Genomic DNA, 21,058 nt, shown 5'->3' on the forward strand with positions numbered 1-21,058 from the left:
AAACACTGTTTTCATTGGGAGTTTTGTTCAGTAACATTTGAATTATACTCTAATGGTTGATGACTCGAAAATTATGCCGACTGTCATTTGAATCGACTATTTAGGAAAAACAGAGAAAAATATCATTTGCATAATAATTTGGAACGCGGTGTAGATCCACTGCAGCCTGGCTGTAGCGCCGCCACAGCTCTACAATGGCTGGATGCAGAACCCAGTCGCCATATAACGGAGCGCCTCTGGATCGCAAATCCGCTCCCTGATTCTCAGCCCAGAACATGTCACTCTCAAAGAGAGGAAATGTTCGCTGCTCCATAGGATCAGTCTGCATGTCAGTGTGTGCAAGTGGCGTGAACATAGCTCTCCCTGATGATTGATATAACCCAACTTGGTGGTGTTGTCCGTCCTCACAAGAACTTGATGTCTGCGTAGAAATGGCCAGGATCTCCAGATAATTAATAATTGCTCCAGAGGCCTCTCACAGATCACACTTCGTAAACACCGCCCCGACTGGACAGGCTCGTGTCTGTAGTGACCACCTTCTGGAACTGCACGGGACCCATGGGCACCCCCTGAGTCAGAAAAACAGGACGTTGCCATCGGTATAATGCCAGCACACAATGTTACAATGTTATTGCCTTGTATTTAAGTATGGATTTTGACTTACAAGATTTCATTCGTGCTCCGAGTTCTGAGAAGTTTGAGTTATGTCATAAAGATGACTTGTTGAGTATTGCAGCACACTTTGATATTCCAGTAAAGAAATATAGTGCGAAAAAAGAAATTAAGAGTATTATCTTACAACATTTAGTTGAGTTGAAAATCTTGACTGGTTCTGACGTTTGTGATGGTAATGTTCCTTCTGTTGAGCCACATGTCCAACCTTTGAAGGAGGATGTTGGTGCTATAGCAACTCACCCAAAAGTCCAGTTGGAGCCTAAGGAACCTCCCACTCTACCTTGTTTCGATCCTGTGTCCCCAGACTTCAGTGGGTCAAATGGACATGCTAGACTTAAGGTGCGTCCAGCTTGCCTTCAGCTGGAGGCGCAGGAAAGGGAGCAAGCACATAAGGCCGAGTTTAACCTCAAACTTCAGATACGTCAGCTATAAATTGAAGCTGAGAAGGAGGTAATGTTAAAACAGCTAAAGGTGGAAGCTAACCGGTTACTTCAGATCCTTCACATTCATCTGGCAACACCTGTAGGTTTGATGTGAGCAAAAATATTGCTTTGGTGCCAACGTTTAGAGAGGCAGAAGTTGATTCCTATTTTAATGCTTTTGAAAGGATTGCAACAACAGCATTAGAATGGCCAAAAGAAATGTGGGCTGTGCTACTGCAATGTAAGCTAGTGGGCAAAGCACAGGAGGTTGTGTCATCTCTCTCTATCGCAAATAGCATGAAATACGATGTACTGAAAGAGTCCATCTTTCGTGCTTATGAGCTTGTACCTGAGGCCTACCGACAAAAGTTCAGAAATCACAAGAAGTCTAATGGTCAAACATATGTAGAGAAGGCAGTTCTTTTTGACAAGTGGTGCACAGCAAGTGAAGTGAGAGACATTGAAGCTCTTCCTCAGTTAATCTTGTTGGAAGATTTTAAGAATCTGTTACCAGAGAAGCTTGTAATGTTTTTAAATGAGCAAAAGGTTGCCTCACTGTCAAAAGCAGCCGTTTTTGCTGATGAGTTCATTTTAACCCACAAAAATGTGTTTGCCTCATCCCCTTGTTCAGATAAAGTGTTGATCACATGCTGACCAAAGCCTGATCGTGGTCAGCCTGAAGCCAGAGCTAAGCAACCATTTCTTTCCCATGAGGTATGTGACTGCTTCTATTGCCACAAAAAAGGTCATGTCATTGCTGATTGCCTTGCACTAAAAAATAAGACTACACCGCCACAACCCAAGGACATGGGTTTGATTAAAAACGTGTCACCTCCCAGAACCCAAACATCTCAGAGTGACATAGATCCTTGTTTCAAACCTTTTATCACACAGGGATGTGTTTCTTTAACAGGTGATACTGTTGACAACCAGTCTGTAACAATACTGAGAGACATGGGTGGTTCGCAGTCTATCATTCGAGAGGGTATTTTACCTTTGTCTGTTTAGTCATCCTGTCAGTCAAGTGTTGTGGTCCAGGGTATCGGAATGACTTTTGTGTCTGCACCTTTGCACAATGATCATATTACTTCCTCTGTTTTCAGTGGAGTTGGTAAGGTCGCTGTCCTCCCCTCGCTGCCCATAAAAGGGGTTGATTTCATCCTTGGAAATGATTTAGCTGGTGGAAAAGTGCTGCCTGTGCCTGAGATGCTGGATAAGCCTGAAACAAGCTTAGAAGTTAAACAGCAGGAGTATGCTAACATTTTTCCTGCTTGTGAGGTAACTAGATCTCAACCCAAGAAGAATGACTTCGATTTCTCTGACTCTTTCCTCGTTATGAAAGAAGCACCTGATAGTGTTAGACCAGAAGCTAAGCTTAACCCTCCTGCCATCCTTTAAAAAACTCACACCCATCACCCTAGGGACCATTCTCAGCCACGCCATAAAAAGACCATATATCCATATTTTATTCCACTTTAAATTAGCCAACCTTGTAAAACTACTTCTCCCTGAAATATTCATGTAAAGTTTTAATTATATTTTCGTTGTTTTAACCCTTCAAATCCCAGTGTTATTACATGAGCGCCCTGTGTTATAAGCCCCAAAAACCAAAAAACGAAACTAAATATTTCCACAAAAAACCAGTTGAAGTAATATGTGATTGTCATTATAAGTAGGCCTTTAGATGGACCAAAGATTGGCACCAACATACATTTTGACCTGCCATTATTTTTTTTGCATTTTTTTTGCAATTTAAAAATTAAAACTTCAAGGCCCTGAGTCTTCATTGACATCCAAGAAAAGAAGAAAAAATAAAATCATATGATGATAATTTGGGGTTGAAAAATAGCGTTTATAATGGAAGTCAATGGGCAGAAAATGGTCCCCAGGGTGATGGGTGTGGGGATTTCTGCTGCTCAGCCATTTTAGGCTGATTTAAGGGATTCACACTGGAATATTAACATTGACAGGTAAAAACTATCCTGTGGCAAGTTTGGTTATATTCCACTGAACACAGTGGAAATGGCAGCCATTTAACACATAGCAGTGGCACAAAAAGGTCCCAAGAAGGCAGGAAGGTTAATGATGAGTCTAGAAAGATGTTTCTCTTTCTAATGTAGACATAAAACTGCCCGCTTCTAGAGAGGAATTTATTGTTGCACAGTATAAAGATGACTCCCTTCTGAAATGCCGTACTTCTGTACTTACCCAGGAGGAAGTTAAGGTAAAGAAGGTGGCGTACATTGTTGATGAGGGCCTCCTTCTACGTCGCTGGGCTGGTGAAAACTTAGATGACTGGCATACAGTTTATCAAGTTGTTGTGCCAAAGGTTTTCTGCTTGCAAGTCCTAGCATTAGCACATGATCACCCACTTTCCGGACACCTTGGCATAAATAAAACATATAATAAGGTCCTCAAACATTTTTTTTGGCCAGGACTCAAGTCTGATGTTGTACTGTCATACCTGCCATGTTTGCCAAATTGTGGGCAAGACAAATCAAGTTGTCCCACCTTGACCCCTGTCGCCAATTCCAGTGATGGGTGAACCATTTAGCAGAGTTATTGTTGACTGTGTAGGACCTTTACCAAAATCAAAGTCAGGGCACCAATACATTCTAACCATGATGTGTGTTTCTACTAGGTTTCCTGAAGTAGTGCTCCTGCCAAGGATCACCTCTCCTGTCATCAGTAAAGCTCTGGTAGGGTTCTTCTCAGTGTTTAGTCTTCCAAAGGTAGTCCAGACTGATCAGGGAACCAACCTTAAGTCTAGGACCTTTGCTCAGGCATTAAAAGCATTAGGAGTGGAGCACATTACATCAAGCTCCTAAAATCTTGAAAGTCAGGGAGCACTTGAAAGATTTCACCAGACATTAAAGTCCATGCTCCGCAAATACTGTCTAGAGGCATGAAAGAACTGGGATGAGGGTATCCCATTCTTATTGTTCGCTGCTCGTGAAGCAGTGCCAGAGTCCCTAGGCTTTAGTCCTGCAGAGCTTGTATTTGGATATGAATTCAGAGGACCGTTGCATATCCTTAAAGAACAGCTAGTTATTCCAACTAAAACACTGAAGAGCATTCCTGAGTACGTGGCTGAAATTAGTCACTTAATCAGGCTGAAGACATTCAGAACCTGACTGTGTCCTTCCAGTGTATGTTTGGGGATGTTCCTACCCAGACGAGTTTGATATCCCATGACATTGTTCTTACCAATCCTGCCATTTGAGTTATGTAATGCGCCAGCTACATTTCAGAGGCTAGTGAACAAAGTATTGGGTGATGTTCCAAACTGCCGGGTGTATCTGGATGACGTTATTGTGTATTCCAGTGAATGGGCAAATCATCTTGCTACTTTGTTAGCAGTTTTTGAACGCCTCTCAGCTGCCTCGCTGACTCTGAATCTTGCAAAGTGTGAGTTTGGTAAAAGCACCATTCTCTATCTAGGCCAACAAGTTGGCAGAGGAAAGGTATGCCCAGTGGATGCAAAGATCCATGCCATTCCAACCTTTCCAGTTTCTTCTACAAGAAGGAAGCTGTGTTGTTTTCTTGGAATGGCCGGATATTATCTCCGGTTCTGTAAGAACTTTTCAACAGTAGCTGCCCCGTTGACTGCCTTGACCAGTCCATCAGTTCTATTTTCCTGGTCTGATGAATGCCAACAGTTTGACTGCACTGGGAGAAACAATGGAGTGAATGGTGTACGGTCCTATGAACCGAGGTGCCAGTTTACGGAATAAAACTTTGAGAGCAATGTCCTTAGCTGCCAACCATACCTTCTGCCCCGGGGCATATCTGGGTGCTGGAATTCGACGGCGGTCCGCGTATTGGCGATGGTGGGCGGCTGCTTCTTTCAAGGCTTCGTGTGTTCGGGTCCACACATTCGGGCAACGCTGGAGATGGTGTTGGACCGAGGGTACAGTCAAATCAGCCTCTTCAGTAGGAAACAATGGAAGTTGGTAACCTAGGGAAGCCTCGAAAGGGGAAAGACCCGTTGAAGCTGAGACATGAGAATTGTGTGCATACTTGACCCATGGTAGGTGTGCAGACCAGGTAGCCGGGATATGGTTGGTGACACATCGAAAGGCTGCCTCCAATTCTTGGTTGAGTCTCTCTGTTTGACCATTGATTTGCAGGTGGTAACCAGAGCTGAAATTGACTTGAGCACCTGGCAGAGCAAAAAGATCCCCAGACCTGAGAGGTGAACTGGGGTCCTCTGTCTTTTGTGATTTCTGCAGGGATTCCATGGAGCTGGAAAACATGATCAACCATTAGCGTAGCAGTTTCTGTGGCGGTGGGGAGTTTGTTCAGAGCAATGAAGTTAATGAAGGTATGGCAAGAGGTTGTAGGAGTCCGGAAGGCCGCTGAGTCCGGGTCTTGCTTCGGGCACAGATCTGACACACAGCAACATATTCCCTTACACCCCGTTCCAAAATCCTCCACTAAAAATGGCGCTTAAGGAGACTAATATTGTGGCCTCTCCAGGGTGGCAGGAGGAACAAGAAGCGTGGGCCCACCTGATCACTGCTGAGTGGGCAGCCGCAGGGATGAAACGACGATATTTGAAAAGTAACAAATGGTATCTAAAAAGATACACTAGGTACTAAATAGATGTTCTGATGAGTTTTGGCAAACAACCATTTGACTAACATGTGTGTCTCACCTGCTCTTGTTCCAGCTCTGTTCTGTCCTCATTTTCCCCTCTCTCTTTCTCTTTGTGCTGATAATCAAGCCAAACACCAACACCATCAAATATACAGTTGAAACCAGATATTTACATAGTCTTCAGATAAAAACAAAAACACTTTTTAATTGTAACATCAAATCAGACTAAACGTTTATTTTTTAGATTGATAAATATAAAAAACATATTTGTTAAATTTAGTTTCAGTTCAGTTCAGTTTCAGTTTTATTTGTCATGTGCAAGTTAGCGCAGGGTCAACATCGCAATGAAATGTATTTGACGAGCAGAAGACAGTCACTCAGCAGAATGGTACAGTAGAAAAAAAACCCAAATAAAATAAAAAATAAATAGAAAAATAGAAAGAGCAAAATATTAATAAGATGTAGTAAAAGAAAAAAGAGATTTTCAGTTAACTGACTATATATATATATATATATATATATATATATATATATATATATATATATATATATATATATATATATATATATATATTAACCAAGATGGCGCCGCGTATGGATGCCCTGGTGCTTCAGTGCGTTACTTTTGTCTTGTTTTTGTGCATTTCTTCTGTGTCTGGGCACTCCTCTGGATATTCTTACACCAGAGAAGAGCTCCTTAACTGCAGGACTACAACGCCTGTGGATTTATTTCCAATATTTGTCGCATCTGCGGCAGATTTACTGCTGACTCTGATCAGGAAAGTGAGACGTCGAAAGAGAGGTAAGCGAGCCGGCGTACTCGTGCGTTTGAGGAAACGCGGACTGAGAACGGCCCTTCCTGGGATCTTCCTTTCTAATGTACGCTCACTCTGGAATAAGATAGACGAACTGGCCCTGATGAGAAGCATGAACAAAGACTTTGCCTCCTCCTGTGTCTTATGTTTTACGGAGTCGTGGCTCAGTGAGGACATCCCGGACTGCGCGCTCAAGCTGGAGGGCTTTCATCTGCTGCGCGCGGACCGGCAGGCCGCTCTCTCCGGTAAAACCAAAGGTGGAGGTGTCTGCTTCTACATCAATAGTGGCTGGTGCACAGATGTAACAGTGATTGCTCAGCACTGCTCTCCCTCTCTGGAATATCTTTTTATTCACTGCAAACCGTTTTATTCTCCGCGGGAGTTTGCTTCATTCATCCTGGCCGCTGTTTACATCCCGCCAGACGCAGATGCGCAGGCAGCTCAGTGCGCACTCGCGGAGCAGATTCTCCACACGGAGCGGACATTCCCGGACTCTCTCATCATTGCTCTTGGGGACTTTAACAAAGCCAATCTGAGCCATGAGCTTCCAAAATATAAGCAGCATATTAAATGCCCGACCAGAGAGGAGAGAACATTAGACCACTGTTACAGTACGATCAGCGGGGCCTATCGCGCGGTGCCCCGCGCTTCACTCGGACTTTCTGACCACGTCATGATCCACCTAATCCCCGCGTACAGACAGAGGCTGAAGCTCTCCAAACCTGTCGTGAGGACTAAAAAACTGTGGAGCAACGAGGCTGTGGAGGAGCTTCGCACGTGTTTGGAGTCTACAGACTGGGACACAATGAAGGCTGCTTCTAACAGCTTGGACGAGTTTACGGACACTGTCACCTCCTATATCCACTTCTGTGAGGACAGCATTGTGCCATCACGCACCAGGGTGAGTTATAACAATGACAAACCCTGGTTTACTCCTAAACTCAAAAAGCTGTGGCTGGAAAAGAGTAAGGCGTTCAGAAGCGGAGACAGGGACTGCTACAGAGAGGCCAAGTACAGGTTCACTAAAGAAGTGGACATTGCCAAACATCAGCACTCTGAGAAGATGCAGCAGCAGATCTCAGAGAATGACTCGGCCTCTGTGTGGAAAGGTTTTAGGAATATAACAAACTACAAGCCTAAAACCCCCCACTCTACTGATGACTTGCTCTTAGCCAACACCCTTAACAACTTCTACTGCCGTTTTGACGAGCCATCAGGCAGCCTTCACACCTCCAACGACCCCAACAATAGAGGCACTTTGGACACTCATTCCCCCACCTCTCCCCCCTCCATAGAGCCATCACCACCTTCAAACTGTTCACCTGCAACACCCGCCCCCTCACCCCACACAAAAGAGGATTTCACACCACCTCCTCCGACCACAACTCTTCATATTCATGAAGCAGATGTGAGGAAGCAGTTTAGGAGTCTGAATGCTCGGAAAGCTCCCGGCCCAGACGGTGTGTCTCCTGCCACCCTCAGACACTGTGCAAACGAGCTGGCCCCAGTGTTTTCTGGCATCTTCAACTCCTCACTGCAGGCATGTCATGTGCCTGCCTGCTTCAAGTCCTCTACCATAATCCCTGTCCCCAAGAAACCTAGGATCACTGGACTAAATGACTACAGACCCGTGGCTCTGACATCTGTGGTCATGAAGTAATTTGAGCGCCTAGTTCTCTCCCATCTCAAGACCCTCACGGCCCCCCTCCTGGACCCCCTGCAGTTTGCATATAGAGCCAACAGGTCTGTAGACGACGCCATCAACATGGCCCTACACTTCATCCTGCAGCATCTGGACTCCCCAGGAACCTACGCCAGGATCCTGTTTGTGGACTTCAGCTCTGCCTTCAACACCATCCTTCCAGACCATCTCCGAGGCAAGCTTTCCCAGATGAATGTGCCTGATCCCATCTGCCGGTGGATCACTGACTTCCTGACGGACAGGAAGCAGCACGTGAGGCTGGGAAAGAATGTCTCGGACTCCCGGACCATCAGCACCGGCTCCCCTCAGGGCTGTGTTCTTTCTCCTCTGCTCTTCTCCCTGTACACCAACTGCTGCACCTCCACCCACCAGTCTGTCAAGCTAATCAAGTTCGCAGACGACACCACCGTCATTGGGCTCATCTCGGACGGGGACGAGTCTGCCTACAGGAGGGAGGTTGAACGTCTGGTGTCTTGGTGCAGCCACAACAACCTGGTGCTGAATGCCCAGAAGACAGTGGAGATTATTGTGGACTTCAGGAAGCACACAGCCCCACTCCCCCCCATCATCCTGACTGACACCCCCATCACCTCTGTGGACTCATTCCGCTTCCTGGGTACCACCATCACCCAGGACCTGAAGTGGGAGCCCACCATCACCTCCGTCATCAAGAAAGCCCAGCAGAGGATGTACTTCCTGAGGCAGCTGAAGAAATTCAACCTGCCAACACGGACGATGATGCAATTCTACACTGCAATCATCGAGTCCATCCTCACCTCCTCCATCACCGTGTGGTACGCTGGAGCCACTATCAGGGACAAACAGAGACTGCAGCGTGTTGTGCGCTCTGCTGAGAAGGTGATTGGCTGCAGACTCCCATCTCTGCAGGACCTGTACACCTCCAGGACACTGCGGCGTGCAGCCCGGATCTCAGCTGACCCTTCTCACCCTGGACACAGTCTGTTTGACCTGCTCCCCTCAGGCAGGAGGCTCCGGTCCATTCGCACCAGAACCTCTCGCCATAAGAACAGTTTCTTCCCCTCTGCTGTTGGACACATGAACAATAACCACATGATTGTCCCCGCCACTAACACATGACCCTACGCTGTGTCACTGCATCATTTCATGTTTGGCACTGATCACCACCTGCACTCATGTATATATCTTTCTACGTAGCACTCATAATTCTTATTCTCATGTATATATCTCATGTATATCTCATGCACATATCTTTCTTTCTACATAGCACTTTAATTCTTATTGTCTGCACTGAAGCACCGCAGCAATTTCCTAATGTTGTAAACCTCAACATCTGGCAATAAACCCATTCTGATTCTGATTCTGATTCTGATATGTATATATATATATATATGTACACACTAGTGATTAAATAAAGAAAATCTTAAATAGGAATGTGAGGGGGTGGGGGGGCAGATGGGATATTGCACAGGAATGAGCAGCAGTACAAACTAAACAGTACAAAAGTTTTTGTTTTTGTGGCAGTTGTTACAGTACTGCACTTTTTAAAAAAATATAAATATCAATAAAATAAAATTTTTACTCAGTTGTATATAGTATTTGTATTTGTATTCTATTTTTATCTTATTGTATATTTATTTTATTTTATTCTACTGTATATAGTATTTTATTTTATTCTATTCTGTACAGTTGTGTACTGTATTTATTCTTATTGTATTCTAATTTTTGCCTCATAACTTTTGCACTGTCCACTTCCTGCTGTGACAAAACAAATTTCCCACGTGTGGGACTAATAAAGGTTATCTTATCTTACCTTATCTTATCTTATGGAGTGACCAGTGCGGATTATACAGAGTACTTGTGAAGCTGCAGGGTAGCTTCTGAGTGCGTCCTGTGGAGTGTGTGTGTGTGTGTTTAAGTGTTGTGGTTGAGGTGTCGTATGGCTTGATGGTAGAAACTGTTTTTAAGACTTGTAGTCCGAGCAGACAGACTCCTGTAACATCTGCCAGATGGTAACAAGGAGAAGAGCTTATGTGCTGGGTGGCTGTGGTTCTTGATGATGCTGTGTGCTTTACGGAGGCATCGCTGAAGATCAATGTCCTGAATGGCAGGAAGCCTCATGCCAGTGATGTGCTCTGCTGCCTTCACCACCCTCTGTAGTGATTTAAGAGTAAAAAGAGAAACTATGTGTATTTCTTAATTGCAAATGGCACAAAATTCTATTCAAAATTGAGCTACACTTATGGAGCTTCACAATTCTTTTCCTGGTGTTTTGGTTGATATCTCTTGATTTTTCCATGCCAAAGAAACAGGCTCTGTGTTTTGCCTTATATGCATCCACAGCTGTGCCACCAATTTACTCACATGGACTCTACTAACCTATCAGAAGCTTCTTAAGCTCAGAATGGAATCGTCTGCAGTTTTCTTATTAATTAACAATAAACTTAGTGTATATGTACTCCTAAATTTGATGAAAGTGATAAAAATAGAAGCTCTGTCTCTCTTTATTCTGACATTTAACTAATTCAAAAGACATTTCAATATTTATTTATCTAAAGCAAAACAAGTTTACTCTAAATTGATGTTGTACAGTAACAAGAAATGTTCTTGTTTCTCACTAAAGTGTATGTAAATCTCTTCAAGCATAATATGTAACATCTACCTGAGTTTTTTCTTTGAAAGAAGCCACTTATGTCCATGTTGTGTTCATCAGTACATAACTGAAACCGGATTAGAGTGCTTTGTTTAGCTGTGGAGGGTAACAACTGAAAATATAAAATAAACACACATTCACTCCAAAAGCAAGTAACGTAATATGGGTCAAGTGATCAGTTTGATATCAATCTTTTGTGATTCACCGTCATATTTACATTATTTGTACAGTACGAATGATTTGCTTTGGTACCTGCTCAAACTTTATCTCTCCTCTGTCTGCAGTAAACTCGCAGGCAGCAGCTTCTCCCCCCTCGCTCACATGTGTAAGTCGCCTAGTGCCTGGGCTCGGATCATACCAAAATTAGGGGGGATTTACGACTGCGCTATGTGCTTCGAATATTGTGTGTAGTTTTTGTTTTATACAGTTATCAGTCAGGCAACTATGAAACAAATTACACTCCAAAAGACCCCGAGCTTCTGATAAAATTACCCGGGCTTAAGCCCAGTAAGCCACCCCCCGCTCCGCCAATGGTTGACTCCAAATCTCCCGAACACTATGTTGATCTGAGAAAGCAAGACCGAGACAGCGAGACCAAGACAAGACCGAGACCAAAGTCCGTCGAGACCAAGATGAGACCAAGACCACGTAAAAGTGTCGAGACCAAGACCGGTCTCGAGACATCCAACTCTACCTGAAGGGGGTGAGAAACGTGGCCAAAACATAACGTGACTGGCAACAATAAACGGGTCTTCGCACTGCACAGGGATCCGCCCACCCGTATCCCCGAATCTACCAGCGGGCGGAACCTTTTGGCCGCATTCTACACCTGAGCTTATATGTGATCAAGCGCACCGCAGTAAAAGCACGCCCCGGAGCGGCGGTGTCACTATCTTTCCTCAGCAGTGAGATGCGAGCGGCCGATTTGCATGGGCTCTGCTGTGGCATCCATGCTTGCGCTGCCAGCGGCGGATGTTGTCGCCAGAAGTGGCGGAGACGGAAGCGACTGTGGGCTAAATGCCGGCTTGCGCACAGAGGGTGTTTTCTCCGCTTCCCTCTCCCTTAAACGATTATCAGTCCTTAAGGAGAGGGAAACCAAATCCTCAAATGTTCTTGGGTCATCACGGGAGGCTAACTGATCCTTTAATTCCTCACTTAACGCACAACGAAAAATGCTTTGCAGAGCCCAATCTGGCCAGTTAACCTCGGCTGCTGACGTGCAAAAATCAATGATAAATTCAGCAACGCTTTGGTTTTCCTGTTGGAGTCTTAACAACCTCTCCTCCGTGCTGCCTTCGGCTACCGGTTGAGCAAAGGTCTTTTTAAACTCACCCAGAAATTCATTGTATCAGCAGGTTGAAAGAGGATGGATGGACAGGTACGCCTCGGCCCATGACAATGCTTTGCCCTGAAGCTTAGCTACCAGGTATGCTAACCTGACCGAGTCTGAGGTGAACGCGTGAGGTGAGTGAGTGAAAGCAAGACCACACTTTAACAAGAATGTTCCATAACGACCCGGCTCACCGGAATATGGTTCCGGAATATGGTGCTGGTGATCGGCATGAACCTTGCTTTGAGGGAGAGGCGGTGATAATCCAGGGGAGTAGTGGAAAAGGCTGGCAGACCTGAGTTCTGCTGTGTCCGAGGGCAGGAGGGCAGGCAAGTGAGAGTCCTTGTATTCTTCCCGAATGCGAAGAAAAACCGAGGTGAGCTGCGGTTGAAGGTGATGGCAAAGGAGGTCCAGGAAATCTGAAGCACAGGAAACCAAGGTTAAATAGTAAATGGCCTGTATTTGTATAGCCCCAGTCCCTAAGGACCCCAAAGTGCTTTACACATTCAGTCATCCACCCATTCACATACCGGTGATGGCAGCTACATGTAGCCACAGCCACCCTGGGGCGCACTGACAGAGGCGAGGCTGCCCGACACTGGCGCCACCGGGCCCTCTGACCACCACCAGCAGGCAACGGGTGAAGTGTCTTGCCCAAGGACACAACGACCGAGACTGTCCAAGCCGGGGCTCGAACCGGCAACCTTCCGATTATAAGGCAAACTCCCAACTCTTGAGCCACGATCAGTGTGAGTCAAGTATGGTTTAAGATGTCTGGATTACCACCAGACTTTTTTCAGTAATTCAGGTCAGATCATGCTTTTTCCTTATTATTGTCATTTCTGTTAGTAGGAAACCAGCTGGGGAATCTCACCTTTATGTAAGATTCAAAAAGGATTTTTTTTTTTTATGTTTACTATCTGCATGAGCAATGGCAACAGAAAAATAGAGACATGCGTAGACTGATGTAGTGAAGTAAGTGGCTGTATTTTTCTAACATTGCCAGCGGCTGCTACGCCCTGATTTACATATGATCTGCTAGTAAACACATCAGAGGGCTATTTAGCAAAGGTTAGCCAACTGAGACAATAATATCCACAAGTCACCAGCTAATGACTTAATCCCTTAATCCCTCCCAGTATGGAGAAGGTTTTACAAAGCACATATACTTATGTGTTAAAAATGCTGTTACCACAAAATCTTTTGAAACCCCGGACTGTAACCTGTTCTCTTACCTGATATGTACCTTTCTAGAAATGTAACCACACATTGCAATGATGCAGCCTGCCACAAGAGCCCGACTAGCCTGTTCAGTACATTGATTTTTCACATGCATTTCTACTTTTTTATGTCAGTGGATCAGTGAAAGGTAATAACCTTTGCCTCAATATACCAAATAACAGTCATAACCACAATATAAAGACTAAGAGAATGCTTCCAATGCGACTGTCTACTTATACAGGTTACTTCTTAGGATTCAAATCAGCCACTGGGCTCATGGTCATACACAAATTAGAGGACGATTAAAGAGATTACTATCTTCCTGAGGACATGTCAGCATTTAGAATGGAAAATTCAGGGAAGTAAACTTCCAATCAGCAACCAGTGCAAAAATACAAAACATTTCAAAGTCAGTTCCCATTAAGTTCAGGATTGTTTTTAAACCAACAGCTCTTATGTGGACTAATTCCTTGTGAAAAGAAATAGCTAGCTCGTAGCTTTTCAAAGACGTTCTTTTTTTATTCTTGTGTTATTTAACTGCTCAATTGCTGGTTTTGGGATTTCATGAAAATGACTAAACATGACAGCAGGACGGGTCCACGTTCTCCACCCTGTACAGTTGTAAAGAGTACAAACAGTTGTCTCCACTGAAACCGGTATGTAATCAGTGTAATTACAACTTGAACGGTACAAGTGCAAGTGTAAGCATGCATTATGTCACATTATCCCTCAGGTCATCTGGATCCGGTCTTTTATCAGTTCCCAGAGTCAGAACCAGACACGGAGAAGCAGCATTCAGCTTTTATGCTCCTTATATCTGGAACAAACTCCCAGAAAGCCTCAGATCAGCTGAAACACTCAGTTTATTTAAATCCAGGTTGAAGACTCACCTGTTCTCAGCTGCATTTGAATAAAGCACCAAATCCACACTTTAAGCTTAAATTTCAAAACTTACATTTAACTACTGATTTTATCTACTGTTCTGATTTTATCTGTTTTGATTTTATATACTGTTTTGTTTGTTTGTTTGTTTGTTTGTTTGTTTGTTTGTTAATTAGTTAGTTAGTTTATTTGCTTGTTTTAATCAATTTTAAATCATGCTTTTTATTTGTTCTTGTTTCTAATGTCTCTGTAAAGCACTTTGAATCACCTTGTTGTTGAATTGTGCTATACAAATAAACTTGCCTTGCCTTGCCTTGCCTTATACAATCTCCTAAAAATGTCTGTGAGCCCACCTAGAAACAAACGAAATAAATACTGAGGGTGGTGAGATCAGACAGAGACACTGGGGTCAAGTAATGATTTCTCGGAATATAAATTCTTTGAAGTAAGGTGATAAATAAAATGCACACTCTAAGTCACATGAAGAAAGCACTTTTTTCATATCTGTAAAACACAGGCTGACGGCTCAGTGCTAGGGTGGTGAAGTTACCATCACCGATGCAGACTTCTACCTGACACCTGTACCACAATTTAAAGCACAAACGGCCTCATCTGTACTTTTCATTAGGGGAAGACTTAGACGTCTTTGTTGACACTGCAGATTGCAGGAGGCGCCATTTTGGGCATTTGCCCCATCCCCCCAGGATACAGCACGGATGGCAGCGATTATAAAATGGACAGCCAAGTCAAATAAAAATTGGGAAAAACACTTTTGGACGCCTTGCATCTGGAATGAGTGCAGCAATGATGTCATTGGGGGCAAGTAAGCAGGCAAGAGAAAAACAACAAGGCTCTCTTTTTCTCTTCGTCTCCCAAGTTTCTCCCCCTCTCCTGCCCCCCTTCAATCCTAATCCTCTTTGCAGGCCTGCAGGGAAAGGTCGGCCAGCTGCCAAGTCAAGGATTGCTGGGAAAATACGATGCCTGCCAAGTGGGAGCGGTGGTGTCACACACAGCTTTGTGCTGCCAGAAGCTTTGATTCAGACTCAGATCTTCATGGTCAGGCTGGACCATTGCCAGCCTGAAGTCCTGCCCACATGTCATCTCCCCAGCCTCCATCTCACCCTCCGCCTCTTTTGTTTTTACACTTTAACTCTTGGTTTCTTGTTCTGTCACACAGCCATACAGACTTTTGCCCCAAACCCCCATCCCCCAGGCTCCATAGCTCGTACTTGTTCGCCCCAGCTCATGCCAGCGGCCTCCTGCCAACCAGTCATCAGTTGCCATAGTGACAGAGAGCGAAGGAGTAGCGGAGCATCAGAGCCTGCCAGGAATAATGACTAATTTCTGCAGCCAGATGTGCCACATCTGCAGCTACGATGGTAATATTTATGTGTGTGTGTGTGTGTATTACTGGGGGGGTGCCAGTTTTTGAATAGCAATAGGGGTTCAATGCAGCCTTTGACTATAACCTTTCCAAGTAAATGTGAAACAGCCCATTTCTCCACAGGGGAAATGATCGGAATTTCTCTGGAAAAAAAGGAAATATTTAAAAAAAAAAAACAAATAAGAAAGGAAGCTTGAAAAGCAGATGGGAAGAGATTTGTGCCTAGAATCAGCCAAAGATGACATGATGATGATGATGGCAGAATCGAGTCGCCAAGCAGCCAGCAGCTCTGAGTCTTGCCAAAGTCTGCTGTCAGGAAAGTATTTTCAGACCACAAACAATTTAACAAGCAGAAGATCAAGTCTGCATTTTTTTCAGTCCCAAATAATATCATAATCTGTAAAGCAGCCATAACAGCACTGAGGGAGATTCTCTCCATGCTGGGAAGTCTTTACTTTTACGCTCACTCTTTCCAACAACATCCACAGGGGCACACTGCTAAACCCAACAAGAGTTTAACTTCTTTAACAACCTCAGCTCACTCTCCCCCACTATTCTTTTTAAACTTCCTGATTGCAGCGCCAAGGCTTTTTTATTCAGGTGTAGAATGCTGCTTTGCCAAAAATAACATCAGCACCACATGGCAAAGTTCAACCCTGATGTAACCGAAACCCCCCAAAGCAAGAGACTGCAAATAATGATGGGTTACGTAATGTCCCGACAAACCACTACCAAACCAAAGGTTTAGGCTTATGCCAGGCTGCTGACATCAAACACTAGGCTCGCCACAAGTTCAAATGCGCCAAGTGTTAGCTGAATGGCAGATGTTAGAAGACTAAAAAGAGTTCTCTTGGGTTTTTGTAAGAAACTAAACATTATTTAAAGTAGCAGATTAAGAGGCCTGTTTTTGTTTTAGTGGACTCATCTAAAAATTCCAAGTGCAACAAAAATGTTCATTACTATTGTAAAGCTTGATTTACTGATATTTAATTTGTTCATTTAATTCAGCAGTGAAATGAGCTTAAAACCTAATCGGACCAAAACCAAGGTGCAGCCAGAGGTGCAAAACCACACTCACTGGTTAAAAGAAGTAAAGGAATAAAAATAAGGACTAGGTTATAACACCGGTAATAGGTATCATAAAATATGTTTCTTGGTTGCCAGGTTGACATACCCCTCAACAGTCTGAAAGATTAATGTTGTCAACAGAGAACAGAGGGAAATGCAGAGAATATATGCACGAGGAGAATAATGAGGGAACAGGTGGGAACATAGCTGCGTGCCCAGCAAAGTAGACAACGAAGCTCCGTAGGTTGACTGGGAAGTCATAGTTGGAGACTAAGCAGATCTGGAGGCTGACCAGGATGCTGATAACAAAGGCTGGGCAGGACTGGAGGCCGATTGGGATGCCGACAGGACTGGAGGCTGGCGTCAATGACAACGGGGCAAACCAGAGAGCCACATTGGCAGAAGAGGTGACGGAAGACCTCTGGAGGCTAGTCAGGGGCTGGGGCTGAAGGTGATGGGACATTTCAGTTGGTGCAACAGGAGGCAGGCAAAAGCTGAGGAGGCACACAGGTTCTAGCTCAGATAGCCCTGGTTTGGGTATAGGCTCTGGTGCAACTGAACCAGATGGTGTGGGAACCTCTTGTTTGAATGGAGCAGGACCTCTGGCTCCGGTAGAGGCGACATGGGGGCAGACGGCGGTGTGCAGAAACCACGGGACCAGATGACGCGCAGACCTCTATTTTTTTTTTATTCAATTTTATTTATATAGCGCCAAATCACAACAACAGTTGCCTCAAGGCGTTTTATATAGAATAGAATAGAATTCAACTTTATTGTCATTGCACATGTCACAGGTACAGGGCAACGAAATGCAGTTTGCATCCATCCAGAAGTGCTTTAGCCATGATATAGATATATTACAATATATATTAGCAATAATATAGATATGTAAGTATATTACAGAAATGGGTCTATTATGGTATGTTATAATGTACACGGTATGAAGTATGTTGTGAATATTCTATAACTATAAGTATGTACAGGCTGTAGTGAGTACAAGCTATGTACAGGATATGAACAGGATATAAATATGAAAAAAAAAACTATACAGAATATGAAATAAAGAACTTTACAGAAATCTGAGATATACAGCTATACAGAAATGGGAACTATGCAAGTTGTAAACAGTTGTAGAATTAAAAATTATCGTATGATTATTTACACAGAACTATACAATAGTGCAGTTAAGAGTCTATATAAAGTGCTAGTGGTTGTGAGTGGTGGTTCAGTCCATGTTATTGTTGTGTGTTTGAGGGTACAGTTGTCCATTGTGGGTGTGTGTGTGTTCAGTCCATGTGTTAACGTGGGTCAGATGTCAGGAGGCAGAGTTCAGGAGTCTGACAGCTGTGGGGAAGAAGCTGTTCCGGTACCTGGTGGTCTTAGTCCGGAGGCTCCTGTAGCGCCTCCCAGAGGGCAGGAGGGTGAAGAGTCCATGTGATGGGTGACTGGGGTCTTTGATGATTTTCCCAGCCCTCTTCAGACACCGCTTCCTGTAGATGTCTTTTATGGCAGGAAGTGGTGCTCCGGCGATGCGCTGGGCAGTTTTCACGACCCTCTGCAACGCCTTCCGGTCCGAGGCAGAGCAGTTCCCGTACCAGACTGTTATACAGTTGGTCAGGATACTCTCGATGGTGCAGCGATAGAAGTTCACCAGGATGTCTGAGGATAGGTGGTTCTTCCTCAGAGTCCTCAAGAAGAAGAGGCGCTGGTGAGCCTTCTTGACCAGCTTGGAGCAGTTGGTCGTCCAGGTGAGATCCTCGGAGATGTGGACTCCCAGGAACTTGAAGCTGCTCACACGCTCCACAGCCGTCCCCTTAATGTGGATGGGTGGATGTGGGTCAGCATTCCTCCTGTAGTCCACGATGGGCTCCTTGGTCTTCTCGGTGTTAAGCAGCAGGTTGTTTCTGTCGCACCACTCAGCCAGACGATCCACCTCCTCCCTGTAGGCGGCCTCATCGTTGTCACTGATGAGGCCAATCACCGTGGTGTCATCTGCAAACTTAATGATGGTGTTAGAACCACCAGCACGTCTGCAGTCGTGGGTGAAGAGGGAGTAGAGGAAAGGGCTCATCACACAGCCTTGTGGTACACCGGTGTTCATCGTGATTGTAGATGAGCAGTGGTTATCCAGCCGGACATGTTGGGGGCGGTTGGTCAGGAAGTCCAGTAACCATTTGCAGATGTTGGAACTGATGCCCAGGTCTGTCAGTTTCCTGATGAGTTGTGAGGGGTGGATTGTATTGAATGCTGAACTGAAGTTGTTGTTGTTGTCCAGGTGTGAGAGGACAGAGTGCAGTGCGATGGAGACTGCATCCTCTGTGCTCCTGTTCTGGCGGTATGCGAACTGGTGGGGGTCCAGGGTGGGGGGGAGACAGGATTTGAAGTGTGCTAGGACCAGCTGCTCTAAGCACTTAGTGATGATGGGGGTGAGTGCTACTGGGCGGTAGTCATTGAGGCTAGATGGGTTGGAGTTTTTGGGGTATCGGGACGATGGAGGTGGATTTGAAGCAGGCCGGTACCACAGCGTGGGCCAAGGACAGGTTGAATATGTCTGTCAGCACTCCTGCAAGCTCCCCAGAACACGCTCTGAGAACACGCCCGGGGATGCCATCAGGACCTGCAGCCTTGTGGACATTGATCCTGCTCAGCACCACTCCTACATTGGTGGGGGAGAGAGTCAGAGGTTGGTGGTCTGGCGTCACGTCTGCTTTGGTTGTGGTTGTGGGGTTCCCTCGCTCAAAACGAGCATAAAAGTTGTTGAGCTCGTTGAGGAAGGAGACATCAGAGGATGCGGGGGAGGGTTTGGTGGTCCTGTAGTCTGTAATGGTCTGGAGTCCTTGCCACATGCGTCGGGGGTTGGAGTTGGAGAAGTGTTCTTCTACCTTCTTTTTGTAATGGTGTTTGGCTTTTTTGATGCCCTTCTTTAGATTAGCCCTGGCTGTACTGTAGGCGTGTGCATCTCCTGACCTAAAGGCAGTGTTGCGGGCCTTCAGGAGGAGACGAACATCCCGGGTCATCCAAGGTTTCTGGTTGGGGTACATGGTGATCCTTTTCTGGGTGGTGACACTGTCTGTGGTTTTGGAGATGTAATCCAGTACAGATGAGGCGTAGTGGTCCAGGTCTGTGTGGGTGAACATATTCCAGTCTGTGTTTTTAAATCTGTCCTGGAGCACTGCATCTGTCCCCTCTGGCCACACTTTAATTGACTCCAAGGTTCCTCACAGTAGTGGTGTGCGGATCGATACTGAAATATCGATTCTTCTGATACCAGTAATTTATGTTCTAGAATCGATTCTCACATTAAAATATCGATATTTTAGTACTTTGGGCTAAATTTGTAGTTTATCATTAACAGGAACACAGTTAAGAAAGAAACTATATCATTCAGATCTTCTAAATTTGAAGGAAATACTTCCTCTTACGGCTTTCATAGTCATATGCGAAACACGGCTGTATAAATGTGTCGCAGCCCCTTGGCGTACGCATTCACAACAATGGCTGAGCGTAAACAGAGTCATGTGTGGACATATTTTATCTCCAAAAACGCGGTTTGCATCTTGGCTGTTTGTATGGCTGTTTATACATGCTCCCTAGGGGAAGCATGTATAATAAAAACAGAATTGGTCCTAGCACTGAACCCTGTGGAACTCCATAATTAACCTCAGTGTGTGAAGAGGACTCTCCATTTACATGCACAAATTGGAGTCTATTAGATAGATATGATACAAACCACTGCAGCACAGTACCTGTAACACCTACAGCATGTTCTAATCGCTCTAATAGGATATTATGGTCGACAGTATCGAACGCTGCACTGAGGTCTAGCAGGACAAGCACAGAGATGAGTCCACTGTCAGAGGCCATAAGAAGATCATTTGTAACCTTCACTAAAGCTGTTTCTGTGCTGTGATGAGCTCTGAAACCTGACTGAAACTCTTCAAATAAGCCATTCCTCTGCAGATGAACTGTTAGCTGTTTGACAACTACTCTTTCAAGGATGTTTCATATGAAAGGAAGGTTGGAGATTGGCCTATCCGATTATTAAGTGATGACGTGACGAATCCTACTTCCGGGTCTAAAGCAGTCTGCGTTTAATATGGCTTTTGTGTTGTTAACATAATTAATGTTTTGTATTTTCTTCTATTTAATCTCAAAAAGCTCCTAAAAAAAAGTCAGTGATCACTGCTGACCTCCCTCGGCTTTTATTACCGCTAATTATTTATTTAAGCTCAGTTTTTAAAACCTTAGGCTGTAACTACAGCCCAGCCCATGCAGCAGTATATGAATGACTAACCTCGTATTGTGGATGGATTATCTCAGTTGTTCTC

This window comes from Rhamphochromis longiceps, linkage group LG6 (genome assembly GCF_057381845.1).
Source record: "Rhamphochromis longiceps isolate RC_006_pf linkage group LG6, R_longiceps_female_GT1.1, whole genome shotgun sequence".
Lineage (NCBI taxonomy): Eukaryota > Metazoa > Chordata > Actinopteri > Cichliformes > Cichlidae > Rhamphochromis > Rhamphochromis longiceps.